The sequence below is a fragment of the Marmota monax genome, unplaced genomic scaffold (genome assembly GCF_021218885.2).
Source record: "Marmota monax isolate L192 unplaced genomic scaffold, Marmota_monax_Labrador192_F-V1.1 WCK01_AAM20220418_F8-fsc00132, whole genome shotgun sequence".
Taxonomy (NCBI): Eukaryota; Metazoa; Chordata; class Mammalia; order Rodentia; family Sciuridae; genus Marmota; species Marmota monax.
This window is the reverse complement of record NW_026695199.1, coordinates 4,976,596-4,999,697: the sequence shown is the minus strand read 5'-3', so window position 1 is coordinate 4,999,697 and position 23,102 is coordinate 4,976,596. Positions and strand designations below refer to the sequence as shown.

Below are 23,102 nucleotides of genomic sequence, written 5' to 3'. Positions count from 1 at the left end.
TTTGCTGCTTTGCTTTGCCACCATGGGCAAGCCTATTCATTTAAAAATGGATAATGTTGGGGCTGGGGATGTGGTTCAAGCGGTAGCGCGCTCGCCTGGCATGCGTGCGGCCCAGGTTCGATCCTCAGCACCACATACAAAGATGTTGTGTCTGCCGAAAACTAAAAAATGAATATTAAAATTCTCTCTCTCTCTCTCTCTCTCTCTCTCTCTTTAAAAAAAAATGGATAATGGCCTGCATATTTATCTGGTGCTTTTGCAAAATTTTATAATCAATGGAATATAACTTTTAATCATGGGATCCCTCATAATTCTACTGGACAAGCTTTGGTTGAATGAGGGCATCACACTCTTAGAACGTGCCTTTTTAAAACAAAAACAAAAAATGGGACCCAGCCTCTCTCATATTAATAATTCTTTAAATATTGTTTTATTTACAGTAAATAGACTCAATATGCAGTATGAAGATAATACTCACAATTGGTCATTTGCCTTAGACAGACACTTCATTCCTAAACAATGATTGCCAAAAATTTATGAAAAATACAGAATTCCACCAGATCCGGGGTGGCAGGACCCTGTACCTTTGATCACATGAGGAAAAGGATATGCTGCTGGGCTTATCCCAACAGGTCCTACTTGGTTTCCAGCTCAGTGTGTGAGACCTGTCGATTATGAGTTGGCATCAGGGACTTAACAACCTGATCGAGGATTCCATCAAACAAAAAGAAAACCACCCTCCTCAAAAGAGAAGAAACACTAAAAGAGGGCTCCTAGTTACCAGACCTCTTGTGACTTTGGTGGGGATATAAAATCATTAATGGCTTAAGCTCAACAGCTGCTGGCTCAAATGGGATTGGAATATACTCCAGAAAATTCGCTTTGTTTGCTAAACTTACACAAAACTCCGTAAATGTTTTGATCCTTATGATAATGTTCTTCTGCTATTGTACCCCGGTTGTGAGAAATCTAATATGATCAAATCCCTTAACTTCTAGAATCCATTGTAATATCTGGACTCCTTTGACTGAAACTGTTAACTCATCTGAGATTTGTATTCTCCAGGATATTGCTATGGGAAGTGTACTGGGCTCCTGTCTTCTTCCTGTGTACTGTCCTGCACATGAAATTGTGAATATGACTATGTGATCCAACAGAGGTGTCCAAAAACCAATATCCTATAAAGATTCTTTTAATTGGGTAAATCCTCAAAATGTTAAGCCTTTTAATGCTATGATGTTACTTACTCCCACCATTGCTATAAATGCAACTGACACTTGTGCTGAGCTTCAAGGCTATATGCATAAATGTGTTTCTTTGGGACAACCCTCATTTAATTGTACAAAGTTGGAGCCCATTATATATGGAAATGGTCATGTCCCTTTACCACCAGGATGGTTCTTTTCTTGTGGAACATACACTTTTAGTTACATACATGCAAGAATGTTGCATGGTACCCATTGTTGTCTTAGCAGACCAGCTGTGTTTTTACCATCCCTGTAGGACTTAATAGGCCACCATCCTGCATAACATATTCATAAAAGGTCTATTCCCCTTGATGAAAACTGTGATGTTTCAGTAAACCTTCTCTCTAAGGCATAATTTAATGCTTTGACATTTTCCTTAGTGGGTATCCCTGGACTAGCTGTCAGGCCATACAAAACCACTATGAAACTGGCCTGTACTATGGTGAAAAGTATTAATCATACCTGTATAGCCATTAATATGCTTAATGAAGAACAAAAACAATACCGTCAAGCCATTCTTGACAATTGGACTGCAATTGATTTTCTGTTATTGTTACATTATAAAAGGATGTTAGTAGTTTAATAACATGTGTTGCTTCAATTTAAGTGATAAATTAGTCTTTCCACCCATTTTAGCCAGTGCCTTCCTTCCCCCACATACTTCAGGGCTCACTGAGCTGGTGAGAGCTCCATTTTCTCAACTGTGTTTCTCTGCGGAACTGCCCCTAGTCTGTGGCTTACAACAGGATTGCTAAACCCATACTGGCCCGTACAAACCCAGTTGCAAACTGACAAATCTGTACTTCACCTTCCCCAGGCTCTGCCTTGCTCCAGTTCCAAGATATCACTGCCATTTTAATTTGCAGACAGACCACCAGGGATGCACACAAAGGAATAACTCTGCAAAGAGGCAGCCAAATGGCAGCCACTAGTACACCCAGAAAAAGACCTCAGGTGCAACCAGACCTGTAGGTACCCCAAGAATATATCTCCAGGCCCTGACCAGGGTCCCCAGACTGAGACAGCCATGCCCCAAGACGGCATGTTGGCGGCAGCAATCCTGCTGGCCCTGGCTGATGTGTCAAGATGGCAGCAGCTGCAGGTAACCAAACCTGTGAGTACTGTGACAATGGATTTCCAGGCAGCAGTGGGCTGCAGGCACCTGGCCATCCACCTGCAGTCTGCAGGCAATCTGAAGGCTAATGGTGGGCAATTGGTAGGTAAATGTGAGACAGCAGATGATTGGAGGCAAGAGGCAGGCAAATAGGCAAATGGTGAATGATAGGCAGTGGTCAGTGAGCAATCTATGCTCAAGAGGCAGTCAATATGCTGGTAGGTCCTGGGCAATCACGGTGGATGAATGGGGCATAAACAGCAGTGGATTGGTGAGCAGCAACAGCTTCCTTTCGGAGAAATAGTATTTCTTCTGCTTGAATCCTGAGTTAGGGAGTGACAAAGAATGCAGACTCCCTCTAATTCACCATCTTGAATAGTTTTGGAGGCTGAATCCAAGATCATGGTGTGGGCAGATTTAATTTCTTCTGAGATTTCCCCTTGGCTTACAGAAAGATGATTTAGCATTGTGTTCACAAGGTCTTTTTTCAGTCAATAATAACCCTGAATGTTAATCGATTCACTGATTTTTTTTTGTAAGATTGACAAAACAAACAATAGGAAAAAATAGTCTTCTTATGAAATAAATATACCTGGGAAAAACTGATGATCCATACATTAAAAAAAATAGAATTGTTCGTTCATCTATACCATGTATAAATATTAACTAAAATAGTTCAGAAATTTACACAAAAGGACTTGCAGAATATAAGCTGAATAGCACAATTATATAAATATTTATGACCTTGAAGATGGTGATAGGTTCTTAGGTGTAATACAAATGTACAAAAAATTAGAATGAAAAAATGGACTTAATCAAACTTAAAATTTTTCTACATGAAACACACTATCAAAAAACTAAATAAAAAATGACTAATATTTGAAAATCATACATCTGATAATGGATTTGCATCAACAATATATAACAAAAGTTAACAATTCAATAATAAGAATATCACCAAATATAAAAATGAACAAAATATCTGAATAGACTTAACTCCAAGAAAAACATGCCAATGTCCAATGGACACCTGAAAAAATAATATTATAAGTTTTAAAAGGAAATTCCGAACAAAATTGTAGTGAGGTATCTCATTATAAAATCAATAACATAGTTACAATAAAAATAGTAATAAAGTGATAGTAATGATGTGAAACATTAAAATAGTCTCACAATGCTGATTAGAGTGGAAATTGCTTTAGTCACTAATGTTAAGTGACATCCAGATCCTCAAAGTATAATCAGAAATTTCATAAGATGCAGAAATTTTACTGAAACTCACATACCAAATAGAAATGAAAACATATCCAAACAAAACTGGTATAAGCATTAATCAATAAGATCATTTGTAATAGCCAAAGGTTGGGAAAAAACAAGTGTGCAAAAACTTAGGAATGAACAAACAAATGTGATATATTTTACATCATAAATTGTGATTTGCCTTAGACAGAAAACACACAAATGTTAACACCACACACATGAAGTTAAGGTAATAATTTTATAAAGTGAGACAACTGAGCTGACTCCCACGTTTTCTTTTTTATTAAAAAAAATTACATGAAACCATGCCTAGTATAAATCCATAGAGTATGGTCTATTCCTCAGCAAAAAAGCTGTTATCTGCCAGAGAAATGCAAGCCCCAAATGCAAATAAGAATGCAATTTACCCTGTGGGGAAGGAGAGGTGAAATTTTATGACCTCTACAAAGACTTGGTTATAAAACTTAGGGAGATTAGGATAATTACCTAAAACCTTAATATCTATTTATGAAAAGGCTGCAATTAGAACAGGTCAACATGGTTCAATGTGACCTAAAATTGCCCTGGAATTTACCATGCAGAGTAGAAAGTTTAAAGTCTGATGTCATCCAGTTGTACTTCAAAAGTCAAAGGCTGACCTGGGAAGGCCCTTTGGAAAAATTCCCTTGGAAACTTGAAAAAACTGAAGAGCAGGAAGAGCATGATGTCCTTCTCCTGAGAGGATGAGTCATTCCCTTGAGAGTGTCCTCATTTCACTTTTCCTGTCACTTTCATAAACTTATGTCTGCTACTCTAAGAGACATGTATAAAATCTTTCTGGCATAATCACAAAAATCAGGACTTCCATGGTTGCCTCAGCTCAGTGCCATACATAGCTCATGCCCTGTCACAACAGGAAAAGGAATGAAGTTCTGACACATGTTGGAACATGGATTGATCTACCTTGAAGACACCATTATAAGTATTGAAATTAATCACCAAAATTCATGACAATTATTTGAAAGTGTTGAAATCAGTCACTAAAATCCAAATGTTATATAACAATTATTTGAAAAGCCCCCTGAATAAACATATTTATAAAGAGAGGAAATTGATTAGGGATTACCTAGGAATGAGGGATATGAAATGGGAGGGTTTGAATTGCTAAAATGCTTCAACATTGAATGTTACCTGAGGTTTACAATTCTGAGAGTCTACCCTGAGAATGAAAGAGTGAAATGTATACTTAAAAATGGTGAGTTTTATACTATGTGAGTTATATGCAATCAAATATTTTACTTGGGAAAAAAATGTCAAATTATGATACCTAAAAAAATATTGATTCCACTATATATTTACTTTAGTTCCAGCAAAGCAATTTAAAGAAACAAGTTGCCTCACTTGCAACAATTCTTCACACTATTCTAAAACTCTTTAACATAAGATAGGTATATTGCAAATACAGTATCATCAATTCATAACTTCAGGAAAGAATTTATAATCATGAAAAAATCATTACACATACCCAAACATGAAGATACCTAACCTTTAATTTCTCTACTTGGCATCCAGATATTCCCAAATGTCACTCATGTATTTACTTTGATGTATACAAGTTTCATTTTAACCAACTAATTATTTTTTCTTGATATTACCAAGAGCAGAAGGAATTAAATGTGAAAGGAAGCCTTGCATTTCACCAGGATGTCTATGAAAATGACTGCGGTTCTGCTGCTGCTATAGCTGAGTAGTCACTTTGGTTCTGGAAGTTGTGGAAAGGTGCTAGTGTGGGCAATGGAATACAGCTATTGGATCAATATAATGACAATACTGGAGGAGCTCACACAGAGGGGGCCTGAGGTGACTGTTTTGAGACCTTCAAGTTTCGTTTTTGTGGATGGTGACAAAGCACCTGCAATTAAATTTGAGAGCTATCCAGCATCATTGTCAAGAGAAAATTTACAAAATCTTAATACTATATCAATCAGTGTAATGGTTTATGAGATGCCAAAAGTGACATTTTGGAAACATTACTCAATATCTCAAGAAGTTATGAGTCAATTTTCTGATTATGTAGAGAATATAGAGAGAGATGCAGTTTTGAACAAGAAACTTATGGAAAAATTATAAGAATCAAAGTTTGATGTCATTCTTTCAGATGCCATTTGTCCCTGTGGTGAGCTGCTAGCTGAAATTCTTCACAAACCATTGTGTACACTCTCCGCTTCTCTCCAGTTTACACATTGGAAAAATATAGTAGGGGACTTCTCTTTCCTCCTTCCTATGTGCCTGTTATATTTTCAGGATTAAGTGATCAAATGACATTCATTGATTGGGTAAAAAATATGCTATTCATACTTTATTTTGATTTTTGGTTTGAATCATTTAGTGAGAAGAGATGGAATCAGTTTTACAGTGAGATACTAGGTGAGTCACTTGTACTATAAAATTCTAACTTTCCTGGGGCTTTTTGAAGATGACATTAAAAGAATATAAAGACAGAGGACATTTTGAGGAGTGTCACAAAATAAAAAAGAAAACTTATCTGTCAAAATCAAAGTATTATAGAAAAATGTACAATGAAGGGTCAGAAAACATTGGCAATTACACCCCCCACATAGAGCTCTTCGGATTCCTTTAGGCAATGGCATACATTTTACCATTGCACTATTCATTTTATTTATCTTTGAAAACTAGGTTTAAGCTTCACTAAATGTCTTCATGAATATAGAAACAAAGATTAAGAACTTACACATGTATTTCTAGTACAACTATCCATGTAGCACTGAGCAAATTGTTTTTCTTTAATTAGATTCTTCTTTCAAAAACTATTTTGTCATTTTGCTTAAAGAATTCCTTTTCAGTTGGGAGACAGTGTTTCCATCTCAGATCAGGAGGATTATAATTGTGGCTTTTAGCACTTCCACCTTCCTTCACTAAGAATTTGCAATTCATTCTCTTTAAGGCCTATAACGTTAAAGCACAGAAATGCAAATTTTTCTTGTATTTAGACTATCTTTCAATTAAAGAAAAAAAAATAAATAATTTTTAATGCAAAACATAGTATGTATTTTTCTATTCTCTTAATAAATAAAAATTAAGAGTAAAAAATTATTTTCTAATCTTAACTATTTCCTGAACTTCTTTCAAAATATATTTTTATAATAAATATTTGCAATTTCCTAACATAAACCCAAAGCAGTAGTAGATACAAAGAACAGAACCATAATCAAACTCCTTTCAGTTCACTAACAGAAAAGAAGTAAACAGATTGTTTCCTATGAATTGTAAAAACAAGATGGAAGAATGCTGGGAAGTTCTTTTATTGGTGTGGTATGTTTAAGGATTATGCAACTCAAATATTTCTCTATATATGTGTTTCTTACTTTTTCAAATTTAGATTTAAAAAATACATATTTACCTCTATACTGGCTAGCTGATTTTGATGATATTTAAGCTTGTAAATGGGAAAAGATTATAGATAGTGTCTGCTCCAAAATCTCATGTGTGTGTGTGTGTGTGTGTGTGTGTGTTTAAATATAAGAATCATGTGTATTATACATAATAGATTTATATATACACATTTTCCATGCATAAATAGTAGCTTTATCGAACTACCCAAACTTTTAAACATATATCTTTATTACTAATAGTTTTTTCTGACACCAGGCTTTTTGGCATGTGCCTGAAAACTTCCCATTGTCCTATAGCTTTAATCTTTTTTTCTTGCTCAGGACGACCCACTACATTGTCAGAGACAATGGCAAAAGCATATATCTGGCTTATTCGTACCTATTGGGATTTGGAATTTCCTCGCCCAACTCTACCAAATGTTGATTTTGTTGGAGGACTTCACTGCAGACCTGCCAAACCTCTGCCTAAGGTAAACCTGTTCCCATTTAGTTGGTTCTGTTGTCCTTGCATTTTCACCAGGAATGATTCCTCACTCAGAATGGTTCACTCATGGTGACAGATTTATAGGAAATAAAGCAAAGAGTCTATAAATTGAAATTCTTGCATACATATGCCATCATAATTATGTGAATTTTATTTTTGTTACAGAGGGGACTTTTGAGGGACTTTTGAGGATATTGTCAGTTAAGTGAAGATCTTCACTATTCAACACATAAGAAAATATGTATAATTTCTGAACAAATGTTGAAAAGTGAATAGCATGTACCACAGGAAAGTGCTGAGTATGCAGAGAAACAAAGTAGCACAGTCTCTACCCCGAACATATTTCATTCTGCATTGAAAGGTACACTGTAAGCAACAAAGAGAAATTGCATGGGGAATGTTATAATAAGGAACACACCAGTGTTGCTTGCCTATTCCAATAAGGGTCCTCAGGAAAACTCCCTGAGAAAACATGGCCTCCATACTGCCTGACTGAAAGGTAATAGGAAAAAATGTATATTGCACATATAACAAGGAGTGCAAATTGTGTATTTTTAATGAATTGTACATCTTGAATGTATAAACTGATGAGTTTACAATTATAAACAAATCTATAAGTATATAGAATTATATTTCTTAAAATGAATGAAAGAATGTATTTTTACTGGATATCACACTTTTATGACACAATTGGAAAGCAAGTATTTTTTACTACATTATCAGTTGACCTTTTAAGAGATACTTTTTGGCTACCTCCTTTTCAGTAGCAACATACAGATTCTTTTAAAAATTTAAAACACAACACAGTAACTTCTTATTCCACAAGCAAAGAAATGAATATTGTGGACAGACCAACCCTGGGGTAAAACATTTTTTCTATTTACATTAAGGAATAATGACAGAGTCAATGGGGAAGGTAACAGAGGTAAAATAGGACGAGAAAAACGATCATTAGCAAACTAATAATAATGATTAAGAAAGGCTGTTGTGGTAATGAAGTTTTATAAACAAGATTGAAATCCATATTGGTGATTGTCAGATGTATATGAATTTGTATCTAAATTAGTCAGGGTTCTCTAGAGGAACAGAATCAACAGGCATTATAATTACTAAAGGGAATTTATTAGGTTGGTTTACACAACCAGAAGCTTGCCATCTTCATGCTGGAGAGCTGGAAGAAACAGTAGCTGCTGTGAAGTCCAAAAGACTGAAGACACAGTACAAGAGGGATCAAAGGTTCTACCCTAGTCTGAAACTGAAAGCTTCTGGAAAGTCCCTGGACAATCACTGGCAGAATCTGCTTTGGAAGTGTGAGGAAGCTAGAGTCCAATATACTCAGCAAATGGAAGCAGCAATCAGGAACCTGTTCAAAAAGAATTGAGATTGTCTCTACTGCTGCTTCCTTGTTCTATCAACTTTTATTCCATCAAAGCCATCATCCTATCGGATGGTGCTGCCCATGCTTTAGGGAGTGTCATCATTTCAGTTGGCTATCCCACATGCCAATCATTCCTAGACAAAACCTCATTGACACACTGAGAAGCCTCTTAATCATCAACATCTCTTAATCCAATCAAGTTGACAATTCAAATTGACAATTACAGTATCTCTCCAAAGTGCTTCCTTGCCATGCACTGTTAGATTCTTGAAACTTTCTGTATATTAGGAGGAATAAAATATTTGGAAAATATAGCAAAAATCTGAATTACACATTTTATTATTTATTGTACATTTCCAAATAGGTATAAGAAAGTGTTTGAAATGTACCTAGCACAAAGAATTGATAAATGCCTAAGGAGACTCAAGTGCTAATTGCCATGATTTGATCATTAAACATTATATAAGTGTATTGAAATATCACAGAATTCCCCAAAAGGTGTAAAACTATTATGGTAAAATCAAAAATTTTTCAAAGTATAATGAAAAAATGCCTAGTTCTATTTACTTCACCATTGAAAATTATAAGACCACAAATGTTAGGCTGTATATAATATCTATAGTACTTATTTATAAAAGAAACATTGGAAGTTATTTAGGTATACAACATGAAGGAAGGATGTAAAACATATTTTGTTCATGTTATACTATTACAATAATTTTATCAAAGAATACTCAACTTCATTGTCAGCCATTATCCAAATATCTTTGGAAAGTGAGGGGCATATGATAAATAAGATTATTTTCTTAGAGGATGGAAAGTCATATATAATAGCATTAGAGTCTCTAAATATGTGTAAAATATATGTACTTATTTTTAGAAATAGAAAACAAAACAGACTGAAGACATATATATTTATATGTTGTTTTATATGGATATGGAAACCAGGTCCTCATACATATTGAACATCTGCTGGAACACTGTACTATATCTCCAGCCTTTAGCACATAAAACTTAAATCAATTAAAATTTTAAACAACATATAATGAACTTACATTTTAATTTTAAACAATGTTACAGAATGAGAATAACCAGTGGTTAATCTGTAATATGAGAATAGATCATTTAATTATATAAGTATGCACAAAATAAAAAATAAATGAATAAATAAAGGAATATTTCCCACAACATGGATGAAGAAAGATTTAAGCAGAGAATCAGTGAGATTAAATAGCAAATAAAATTACCTACAGCACTAAACATCTTCTGAACAAATAGAATATCTGGATGTATCATGTGAGTCACAGGCATAATGCATTCATCTTGAAGCAGATGTCATCAAGTTAAAGTTATAATTTTGAACAGTGCTATAGACAACATGGGACCTGTGAGTCAAATATGAAGTTATTTCATCTTGTTCTTTAAGTGTTTTTTTTTTTTTTTTCAAACAAATCTTAATCAATGGCTATGAAGTGAAATATACTATTTGGTTTGGTAGAGTGTGGACATTATGTCAAAGATGAAACTGAAAACAGAAAAAAAATAAGAAAAATGAGGAAAGGAATTTGAAACGATTTCCAATACATTTTTTTTAATCCCCATTTCATTTTTGGGTGAGGGACTTTATTGAACAAGATACATTATTCTTGTATGGAATACATAAGTCAAAGGATCAGAAACCATCTGTTAGGATAATTCTAAGACAATTCCAGGGAGCATATTTTTCCCTCAGGGACATTATAAAGATTAAAGTGAGTTACTTAATAGGGTGACAAAATCCCTACTGGGAAAGGTCTGGTGGAACTCACCAAATAATGTAAAATTTTTTCCTGCCAGAGTACATGTAGTGATAACAAGAATTTCTTACAGCTGGTTATACACAGCACATTCTACTGGGACATCAATTTTACAGTGTGATTTTATGTGATAATATGTACAGAAATATGTTCAGCTAAACAATGCACTATTAGAGAATTCATATGACTTTTAACAATTATTTCACAGAAATCCTAACCCAATATCAGACACCCGAATTCCAGTGATTCTTACACTCTTAACCAATAAAGAATGATTTAGAAGTAAAATTTGCAATATTATGATTAAATTTAAGATAACAAGGAATTTTAGAGCAATGGAAAAGGGAAATTAGTTTTCCTCAATGATATCTAAATTTTTCTTCAAATTTATAGAGAAAAAAAGAAGAGTAAACACACCATACTTCACCACATAATCATCACAGGTGTATTGTTTCATATTGCAAGTATTCTGTGCATTATAAATATTTCACCAGAAAGTTGAGTAATAAATGATCTAAGTTATATAAGGACATTTTTTTAAAAAAGCCTCACATAACTGTTATTCCACATTTTACAAAATATATTTAGAATATGATCTGCAATGATTATGCTGTGAAATTTGACATTCACAAATTTGAGATTTTGGTGATAGTATAGACATCAATGTCACAATCAGTAATTTCTCAGAGAAAAGAATAAAAGAATTCAGTTTCAGCAGGTGGGGATTATTTAGAGAGCCAAATAGTATCTGGGAAGTCAGGATATTGTTGTTTATAAACCAAGTCAGGAGAACAGAAGCAAATATGAATAGTTTAGTTTGGTGAGATATTGCCACATATTGAAGAGTACTACAAATAAAAATCATTGAGGGTAGAAACATAAACAAGTCCAATATATAGGTTAAAGTAACACATGGGTTTGTGCTATAACATTCCATTGTAATAGAATTTACCTACAAATCTCTTAAGCTCCAATTAGTGATAAACTTAGAAAGGTTATTCTTGACAAAATGTGTCTCACCTTGTTGGATTCACTGGATTATTTACATCAGTTCAGAAAGAATGGCAATTGACTACATAGTGCTTTGTGAGTTTGCCTTGACTAATATTTTTGCTAAGAGTATCAGATGAGAATTATAATCTCCTCTCAAGAGTGGGAAGTTAAGTCAGGAGTTAGACTTCACCTTTAATACTTTTACATTTGGGTAAATTTCTCTCTTCTTGCAGTCCCGAAGATATTTTAAAGTTCCTGGACCTGATGATAAATACCTTGTGTATCAATGCAGACAGGAGGGAACCCTATAATTCATGGCAATATTGTCATACAACAATTTAATGTATTTATTAGCAAAATCAAATAATTTAATTAAAGTCCCATGTCAAAATTACATAAATGCATAGTTCCATTCTTTAATTAGTATTTCAGTGGTTAATTTTAGTTTGAAATGGGATATATATATATATATATATATATATATATATTTATCTATCTATCTATCTATATAGATAGATAGATAGATATATGAGAGATGACAGTATATCGCAAGTTATCAAGACAAAGATTTTCAAGAACTGTTTTTGGGAAGATATACCACGACATCAGCAAAACTAGATATCATCTCAAGTTATTTCCTTATTAATCCTAAGTGACTGGATAATACATAGAGAATAAAATTATAAACTCATAATGTACTTAATGCTGATTATTCACAAACCACTTTTATCATTAAGCCAATGACAAACTAATCTTTTTTTAACCAAAGTTTTATTCAAGTCATGTCAACATGATACAAATTTGAGTTTCTTTTTTTTTCTATATATTTCTAGGTGTTTGGTTAGATCTAGTTTCTATATGTGCTGATTTAACTCTAAGTCAAGATGAATAGAAATATGCCAAGGAAATTTATGAATTTATTAAGGAATTGCATCTTAAACTTAGGAAATACCATGTGAACATACCAAATACTTACATAAACAAGCATATTGCATAAATATGAACAGACACATTCCCAGTCATGATGACCATTATTCTAAAGTGTTAGTCACAAATCAGGCAATGCTATAATACAGAACTCAATTATTCAATCAAAACTAATATATCATTCTCTGTTTTTGATTTTAAAATGCAACAATTTGAAATGACTTACACAATATGGAATAAAGGTTTTTTGAACTAATGCTTATAAAGAAGTCTTTTCATATTTTCTTTTCTCCTCACAAGGAAGGCCTATTTTATGAAGGCTGAATAGGCTATGGAGACAGACATCTTGTGGTACCGTGGATGTCTTCAAAACACATCTATGTGGATAATGTATTCATTTTATTTCTAATAATGTTTTTATCCCATTAAACCTCCAGTAGTTGCCTCTAGGGGACCGTGAGTCTCTTGAGAGCTCTCAGTTGGGTCAAAAGAATAAGTGAATGGAGGAACCTGTAGGCTGAAGAGGGAATTATAAAGAGTGGCTCTGAGGCACAGACTGAGACAACTAGTAGGAACTTGAAAATGTGCATATCAAAGGTTGTATAGGAACTGAGGGGAACTATGAAGATGGTAAAAGGAGCAAGAGAAGGGAGTGATGATGGGAAGAAAGAGGTCTTGGGGAAGCTAGTTTGGGTGACTATAAGTTTTGAAGAAGAATTTTCACAGCCTTGATCACAGCAGCACTATTCCCAAAAGTGAAGTCTTAGAAGCAAAGTATGTATCCAAGAAAGATTAATGGATAGGTTGTTTGTCATATATACATATCTTGTATAACTTACATTCCTGGGGGCATTACATACCTATAAAACTTAGGAAATAGTGGCACTGTGCCACAATACAGATGAATCGTAATAATGTTATAGTGGTCCAGTAAAAAGTCAAAACTTCCATGTATATTAGGTATTTAGATTTCTCAAATTTAGAGAATTGGAAAGTAGAAGTATGGTAGTCAAGGATCGGAGCCAGAAGAAAAGAGAATTGTGTCCAATTTATGTAATTTCTTAGTGTTGCAAAGTAATAGTGCTCTGGTAATGATTGCCTTAGGATGCAAATATGTGTACTGAACTATGAAACTTAGAAAAAGTTAAAATTATATAGCTATGTATATTTGAACTTAATTTTTAAAATAGCCACTATTCTAGTATGTCTTGAAAATATTTTTTCTCTCCTTATGTGGTTGAACCAATCATTAAATTCGTCTTTGCTCTGCTGTTGGATTTGTGATAGAGCAAATTCATTCCTTTACAGGAAATGGAAGACTTTGTCCAGAGCTCGAGAGAATGGTGTTGTGGTGTTTTCTGTGGGGTCATGGTTGGTAACTTGACTGAAGAAAGAACCAATGTGATTGTATCAGCCTTTGCCCAGATTCCACAAAAGGTTAGATAAGATGGTAGAGAACTATGGGAAGAGTCTATTAAAATATCTATAGGGTCTGGTAACAGAAATTTCCTTGCAAAGGGTAAACTCTTCTGATGTCTTTAACTTGACTCAGCATTCACTTTTAAAACCAAATAAAATGCTAAAATAATGTAGATAATATTGATGAATAAAAAAAGACATTGGTATTGACACTGTGCTAAGGAAGAAATATATTTATTAAGTTCACCTTGAATTTGATATAATATTGGTATGACAGATACACAGAAATTACCAAATTCTGCCCTACCATGTCCTTTTTTCCATGCAGGACCCATGAAGTTAAATTTTAATGAAAACAACTACAATGAAGATAAGTAGGTATTAAAAAGCCAAATCACATCCTGGGTTTGTGGCTCAGTGGGTAGAGTGCTTGCTTGATATGTGTGAAGCATGGGGTTTTGTTTCTCAGCACCACATATAAATAAATTAATTAAATAAAGGTTCATTGACAACTAAATATATAGTATTTTTTTTTAAAAAAAGCCAAATCACATCACATATTGTCATCTTTCTAAATAATTCTGGCCTCCATTCTCCTAATGATGAAAAGGGCCTATTCATGGTACTGTTTATGGTGCTATTCAGAGAAGGAAAGCCAGGCTAACTATGAAACAAACTAGACTTAGAGGAAGGAAAAATCAACCTGCACTAGTTGATCTGAATTAGGTTGGAGACAGGAAACTGTCCTAACCATGGACTCTTTGCATTAGAAATATATGATCTCACAAGAGCAAACACTAATAAAATTATTTATTTTAAGAAAGGGTTTCTGAGTAAACTTCTTCACATACTACTGAAAAGGAAAAAAAGTGTAATATTAAAATTTAAAAGTTGATAACATCTGCAAAATACAGATTTATACAGAATAATAAATGTGGCAGGTCATTAGAAATTTTATGTAGATTATTTTTCAAGAGTTATAATAACTATTAAATGTATATATATATATATATATATATATATATATATATATATATATATATATCACATTCATAGAAACATTCATTTTAGCAACTATTTATGAACTCTGAAGGTTGCATACCAAACATTTCTAAATATAAAAATACTTATAGGAGAATATTACCCTCTATTTAAATTACTATTTCAGTTTTTCACATTATCATATCTTGTTCTCATATCTCATTTCATTATCTCATATGAGAAACATTTACTTTGTAATTTCTTAATCTCTTCTAAATTTTAACATGTTATCTTTTGAAATTGTCTCAAGGAATAAGAGGTCTGCTTTATTCTGTCAGGTTTTATGGAGATTTGATGGCAAGAAACCAGATACTTTAGGACGCAATACTCTACTGTATAAGTGGATACCCCAAGGTGACCTTCTTGGTAAGACCTGGAGAATGAATAATGAAAATACAAAGAAAAGTTAATTGCTGAGAGCCATAGCCAAGTAGGAATGACTGACACATGGCATTTTTGGTTGAAAGGTGATGCCAGCAAGCCATTGAGATGATAATGGTTATCTTAAGATGTGTATTCAATTGGATATTAGACCCCTGCTGTCCGCCTTGGCCTGCTACTTTGGAGCTCTCACGGGGATTACCGGAGAGGAGAGTTCCCATTGGTTGGGGAAGTGTGGGGAAGTGTGGTAGGAGGGATTTCTGGAGGAGGGATTTCTGATTGGTGTGGTGTGTCCCAGGAGAAGGCCACGTGCATGGTGTTCACAGGAGTTTTGGAAATAAAATTTGTTCCTGCTTTAGTGGCTCATGATTTTGTGCCCAGCCAGACTGCGGCATTTGGTGGCCCGTACAGGAAATGCCTGAATCTTGGGGGTAAGTGAAATTGCTCACCCTTGAGGGAGAGTGAGAGAATGGGTGACCATTTCAAAAAACAATGTGTTCTTGTTTTGCTTTATTTTGTTTTTGTTTCAAGCTGCCTATCCCTAGAACTTTCTCAGGCAAACTGGGAAAAATGGTTGGCTCAAGGTTTAAAGTTGTTCGGCCCTGAGGAAGAGAAAATTGATACAACGTTTTTTTGTTCCGTTTTTGTTTCATTTTGCTTCGGTTTTGTTTTGAGTTATCTGTTTGAGTTGTGTTATTCTTGTAGCAGAAATATGGGGTCGGAAATCAGCAAAAAACAAACCAAAAGAATGTTAAGTAAATTGTTAGAGGAAGGAGGCACCCCAGTAAAACCAAAAAGAGTCAGGGCATATGTTGATACAATACAAAAATGTAGCCCATGGCTTTTTAAGGAGGAGTTGTTGAATATATCACAATGGGACCATCATGGTGAAGATTTAAGGGACAGGGAAAAGAAAAACCCAGGAACTCTGCCAGTTGGCACATTGCCATTGTGGATGATGATACGATTTTGTTTGCCTAGTCCAAACCTTTCAGTTCAGATTATGGTAGAAGACATATTAGATCAGGAAAAAGAAGAGGCCTCTCGAGATAGTCAGAAAGGGGAAGAAAGTTTAGAACAGAAAAAGCGATCAGGGGAAAAGTTACAACAGGAGGCTGCTACTAACACCTTTCTATCACCAGAGGGCGTAAGTGTCCAACCAACAGCGTCGCCTATGGGACCCTCAACCCCAGTATCTGATAGATGGGATCCTGAGACAGGACCTAAAAGATTACCATGCCCTGTATTTGAACAGGCAGGAGGGCAGCGAATTCACCATGTTTTAGATTTCAAAACAGTGAAGCAGCTAAAAGAGGCTGTAACAACCTATGGTCCTCAAGCACATTTCACCATAAGCTTGGTCGAATCTATTACCAACTTGAACATGATGCCAGCAGATTGGACTAGTGTGTGTAAAGCTGTGCTAAATGGAGGACAACACCTGTTATGGAAGGTTACCAATGAGGAATTTTGCATGGAGACGGATAGGCGGAATGCAACAGCTGGTTATCCTCAGAGAAATCTAGATATGTTGTTAGGAAAAGGACCTTAGGAAGGTCAGCTGCAACAAATTGCATATGATCTGGCTATATATTCACAGATTGCTGCAGATGCAGTTAGGGCATGGAAGACTTTACAAGGACCTGGATATATACAAGGTCAATTATCTAAGGTAATACAAGGAGCTAATGAACCTTATGCTGAATTTGTAGATAGGCTTATTCAAAGAGCTACCAGAGTTTTTGGGGATACTGAGCAAGCAATGCCATTAATTAAACAGCTAGCCTTTGAACAAGCAAACAGATGGTGTAAGGAGGCCATTAGACCATGGAAACATGGAGATTTAAACACATATATCAAATTATGTAGAGACATTAATGAACAAGGGCAAGTCCTGGAAGCTGCAGTACAATAAGCTTTAGATGCCAGGCCGAAAACATGCTACAATTGTGAACAAACAGGACATTTTAAAAGGAGTTGCCCCATAGGAGGAGGGTTTAACAAAGCTAGGTATCAAAGGAGTAGAATACCGGATATTTGCCCACAATTACATAAAGGGAGACGTTGGGCTAATGAATGCCCTTCTCATACAACCATAGAGGGTACTCTGTTATCAAAAAATGGACAAGGACCAGGTGTTTACCCATGATATCATGGAGAAAAGCATGGGGCTCCATTGCCAAAAAACGGACTGGGGGGCTCAGTGCTCTGGGGCCCACAACCACAAATATATGGAGCAATGGAGGAACCCAGCAACACCATCAGGATAGTGCCCAGGACACATTATCCATTAAATCCCTCATCAGACAAACCAGAGGGAGCACAGGGTTGGACATCTGTGCCTCTGCCAGAGCAGTACTAACTCCAGAGATGGGAGTTCAAATCATTCCCACAGGAGTAAAAGGACCTCTTCCCCAAGGAACAGCAGGCTTATTATTGGGACACAGTTCTTCTACACTAAAAGGACTTATGATAAGTCCTAGGGCAATTGATCCCAATTATGAAGGGGAAATAAAAATTATAGCTAGTTCTCCAAGAGGTATATCAATAATTTCATCAGGAGATAGACTAGCACAGTTAATAATAATACCCAGCCTGCATGATAAATTTTCCAGTCGTACTGTAGAAAGAGGTTCCAGGGGATTAGGCTCCACAGGTGTGGATTGGGCTATGCTGTCTTTAAATTTAGATTCTCGCCCAATGCTAAAACTAAACATTCAAGGGCATGAATTTAATGGGCTACTGGATACAGGTGCAGACCTTAGCTTCATATCTTGTCAAGAATGGCCAAAACATTGGCCATTACAACAAGCCACTCAAACGCTTCAAGGCCTAGGAGTGGCGACTAATCCCCATAGAAGTGCAATGGTATTAGATTGGAAGGATCCGGAAGGATGTGAAGGAACTATACAGCCATATGTATTGGATCATCTTTCTATAAATTTATGGGGACGAGTTGTCCTAGATCAATTAGGTTTGACATTAACAAATAACATCAATCCTAATGCGCCCACTACTAGGGCTAGACAAGGTTTTAGGAAAGAAAAAAGATTAGGAGAACAAGAACAAGGTATAGCAGCACCAATTCAAATAGATCAAGGACATGGATTGGGTTTTCAGAAGGGGTCACTGAGACAATCAAAATTACTTGGAAATCAGAAAGACCAGAATGGGTTCCTCAGTGGCCCTTGACTAAAGAAAAGATACAAGTAGCCCATGACCTGGTCAAACAACAATTAGTGAAGGGACATATACAACCTTCTGCATCTCCCAATAATACTCCCATTTTTGTCATCAAAAAGAAATCTGGTAAATGGAGATTATTGCAAGATTTAAGAGCCATTAATAATGAGATGGTTATTATGGGATCAGCTCAATCGGAGATTCCCCAATTGTCTGCTTTGCCAAAAACCTGGTATGGTTTAGCTATAGATATTAAAGATTGTTGTTTTTTTTTCAATTCCAATTCATCCTGAGGATAGTCCATGTTTTGCATTTACTATCCCTGCACTGAATCATGAAGGCCCTGATCAGAGATATGAATGGAAAGTACTCCCTCAAGGGATGCCTAACAGCCCAACTATGTGTCAAATTTATGTTAACAAAGCAATCCAGCCACTTAGAAATCAAAATCCTGAACTACAAATATTTCACTATATGGATGATGTATTATTAGCACATAAAGATAAAAACACATTGCTAGAATGTTATGCCACACTTATAAATTTATTAAAAAATTATAATCTAGAGATAGCAATAGATAAAGTACAATTAAATCTTCCAATTAATTATTTAGGAGTTCTGTTATCCTCAACCATTGTCCGTCCACCAAAAATTCAAATACGAGTAGATCAACTCAAATCACTTAACGACTTTCAAAAGTTATTAGGAGACATAAATTGGATAAGACCTTATCTAGGCATACCAACAAGAGAGTTGGGACCTTTATTTGATATCCTAAAAGGTCCATCAGATCCAAATTCACCCCGCATGTTAACACCTGAAGCAAGAAAGGCATTAAAAATTATTGAAACATATATGGAAAATATGCATTTGGATACAATTGATATAAGTTTGCCTTTATTATTTATTGTAATACCAACAAAAATATTCCTACAGGACTATTTTGGCAAGAAAGTCCATTATTGTGGATACATTTATCTTATTCTCCTAATACTATTCTAACTATGTATCCTGAGGCTGTAGGACAATTAATACTCAAAGGAATAAAAGCAGCAAAGGGAGTGTTTGGGATTTCTCCCAATAAAATTATTACTCCATATACTATGGATCAAATTGATGAGTTAGCTAATGAGTTAAATACTTGGGCAATAATCATGTGCAAATCTAATGTTTCATTTGATAACCACTTGCCATCTAATCCTTTGTTGTCTTTTTGGTCTTCACATCCTGTAGTTTTTCCAAAAATGACAAGAAAAACACCTATCATGGATGCTCCAAATGTATTCACTGATGGGTCAAATAATGGTACAGCAGCAGTAGTTACCCCTGATCAAACTTTTACATTTTTAGTACCAAAAAAATCAGCTCAAAAGGTACAGCTTAATGCAGTTTTACAAGGTTTTGTGATGTTTAAAGATTCTGTATTTAATTTATTTTCTGATAGTCAGTATATAGTTAATGCTATAGTATCCCTTGAAGATGCTGGTAGGATTTCCCCTTCCTCTACTGATTTCTCTTTGTTTTCCACTATACAAAGTCTAATCTGGGACAGAATAGATCCATTCTTTATAGGACATATCAGGGCACATACAGGATTGCCTGAAGCCCTTAGTTTGGGCAATGATTTAGCAGATAAAACTACAGATGACATACATATTTTATCTACACTAGAAGAAGATACAAATTTTATAAAAGGTTCCATGTCAATGCTAATACTTTACAAAAGCATTTTAAAATAACTAAGGAACAAGCCAGACATATAATAAAACAATGTCAAAATTGTGTGATCTTTTTACCACAATTTAATCTTGGAGTCAATCCTAGAGGACTGATACCTAACCATATTTGGCAGATGGACATCACACACTTGCCACAACTTGGAAAATTAAAATATTTGCATGTTACAGTTGATACTTCTTCTGGATTTTTGATGGGCTCCCTTCATGCTGGAGAAAAAACTAAAGATATTATAGCTCATTGCTTACAAAATTTTGCCACTGTGGGCGTTCCAAAACAGTAAAAAACAGATAATGGTCCTGGTTATATTTCTACCTCTTTTAAACAATTTTGCTCATCCTTTGGCATTACTCATATAACAGGAATCCTATACAATCCACAGGGACAAGGCATAGTTGAAAGAGCTCATCAAACTATTAAAATGTACTTATTAAAGCAAAAAGGGGGAATTGGAAAGGGGTATATATCCCCCAAAGATAAACTTAAAATAACCCTTTTTACTCTAAACTTTTTAAATTTGGATTCATCAGGGCTTAGTGCTGCAGAAAGGCATATGTGTCCAAAAAATGTACATAAGCCTAAGGTACTTTGGAAGGATATTCTAACAGGATAATGGAAAGGTCCTGACCCAGTGATTGTCTGGAGTCAGGTTTCTGTTTGTGTGTTTCCACAGGGAGAACAGCTGATTTGGATTCCAGAGAGACTAACCAAAGCGATTTCTACAGACCAAAAAGAAGATGATTTGACTCAAATCCATAACAGCTGATATACAGAGCTCCAGCTTGGCTATTCTTGATCTGCAACAGTGGTTCCCCCACACCTGGAGGCTAATGAATAATGAACACCATTAAAGCCTATTTCAAATGTGAAAAACCTTGGGGCTTGCTTGTGGGAATACCTTCAGACCCATTATGTAAGTTACAGGAAAAAGGATGGGATATCCAAAAAAGAGTCAAACCCAGGTGGTAACCAGGATGGCTATTTCAATATCTATTTTATTATTGCCTTTTCCCACATCATAAGTTCTATTTTATTTTTTGAGCTCATTAAGACCTAGGTTAATGTTTTTCTGATCAGTTTTATTTTTTGACTGTGGAGTTTTTAAACATTGTAATGGAGATTTCACCTGTGTAAAGCTACAAGGCCTTTACTATTGTCTTATGTGTTGTATGTTATGTGTGCACACTTCATGTCTGTATGTGCGTATGTCCATATATCATATATGAGGAGCGCTCATGAAAAAATGTATCCAAATATTTTTATTATTCACGTGATTCAAATGATTTAATTTAAATTGGGTAAACAGCTGTTGAGGATTGTTTTAAATGTGAACAAATAAGGAGATTAACAGATCTGTTTGTTTACTTTCACCTTTCCTTTTCATTATATTTAATAATTCTGTTCAGGATAATATAAATTGTTCAGAAAATTGTTTTTTTTTTTTAGTACCTGTTGGAAAGTTACATATTTTTTTTAGCCATCATTGCCAGAATTCCTATCTTCATTCCAGTGCCAGTAAAGACAAAGATAAAACCAAACTACAGCTTCTTCGATAGCTATCACAGTAAACTGTATAAACTGATGCATCAATGAATAATAACTCAACAAGTAATACTCAATCAAGGAGTCAATTTACTTTGGGAGGAAATGGACATATTGATAGATTTCTCCTCTTTGAACTGCTTGCAGAACTTGCCTGGACTATGTATCACTTGTATACATTGTGAACTATCTGTTGGTGCAGCGAATTGTGGTAATGCTGGAGTATCTTTGCTGATGGTGTCACCAGTGGTACAGTTTTTCAAAGGAGCCTTCAATTGCCTTAGTGTCATGGCATTTCTGTATCCTCCTCCCTTCTGCTAGTGATGGTCTAAAATTTGGGGGCCAACAGAGGTGAGGCAAAGAACCTCACCCCCCCCCACTGGTGAAAAGGCCAAATTTGGGGTCCAACAGAGGTGAGGCAAAGAACCTCACCCTCCCACTGGTGCATAGGCCTATCCACAAGTATAGCTGTATGCTGGACCGGTAGTCAGTGATGGGTATGATCCAATTGCAGTGGTACCAACCTAAGACAGGAGGCTGACGCCTTGAGGTCAGCTCATCCGATGATGAGTAAGGGCCACATGTAGTATTGGAGAGCCTCCCAGGCATGGTCCCTAAGCAACATGCTTGGTGCTTAATTAAACAGAAGGGGGGAGATGCTGAGAGCCATAGCCAAGTAGGAATGACGCATGGCACTTTTGGTTGAAAGGTGACACCAGCAAGCCATTGAGATGATAATGGTTATGTTAAGATGTGTATTCAATTGGATATTAGACCCCTGCTGTCTGCCTTGGCCTGATACTTTGGAGCTCTCGGGGATTCCCGGAGAGTTCCCATTGGTTGGGGAAGTGCTGTAGGAGGGATTTCCGGAGGAGGATTTCCGGTTGGTGTGATGTGTCCCGGGAGAAGGCCATGTGCGTGGTGTTCATGGGTGTTTTGGAAATAAAGTTGTTCCTGCTTGAGTGGCTCATGACTTTGTGCCCAGCCAGACTGTGGCAGTTAATGAGAAAGATAATATTTTAGTAGTACATATATGTACTGAAACTTAATGAAAAATTAATGAATTATAAAAGTTATTTATATTTATTCTCTTATCAGGAGAAATGGATAAAGAACAACTATTTGCATTTTATTATACATATCCTATTAAATTATCTGCATTTCAGTTCTAATTACCTCTCACAGGGAGTTTTTTTAGTCACTTCCTG

General features: G+C 35.3%; 1 pseudogene; it reads left to right on the top strand.

Annotated features, from left to right (window-relative positions):
• Window positions 1-238: 238 nt before the first annotated feature.
• On the top strand, window positions 239-22,856 carry LOC124082283 (UDP-glucuronosyltransferase 2B31-like; annotated as a pseudogene).
• The last annotated feature ends 246 nt before the right edge of the window (window positions 22,857-23,102 follow it).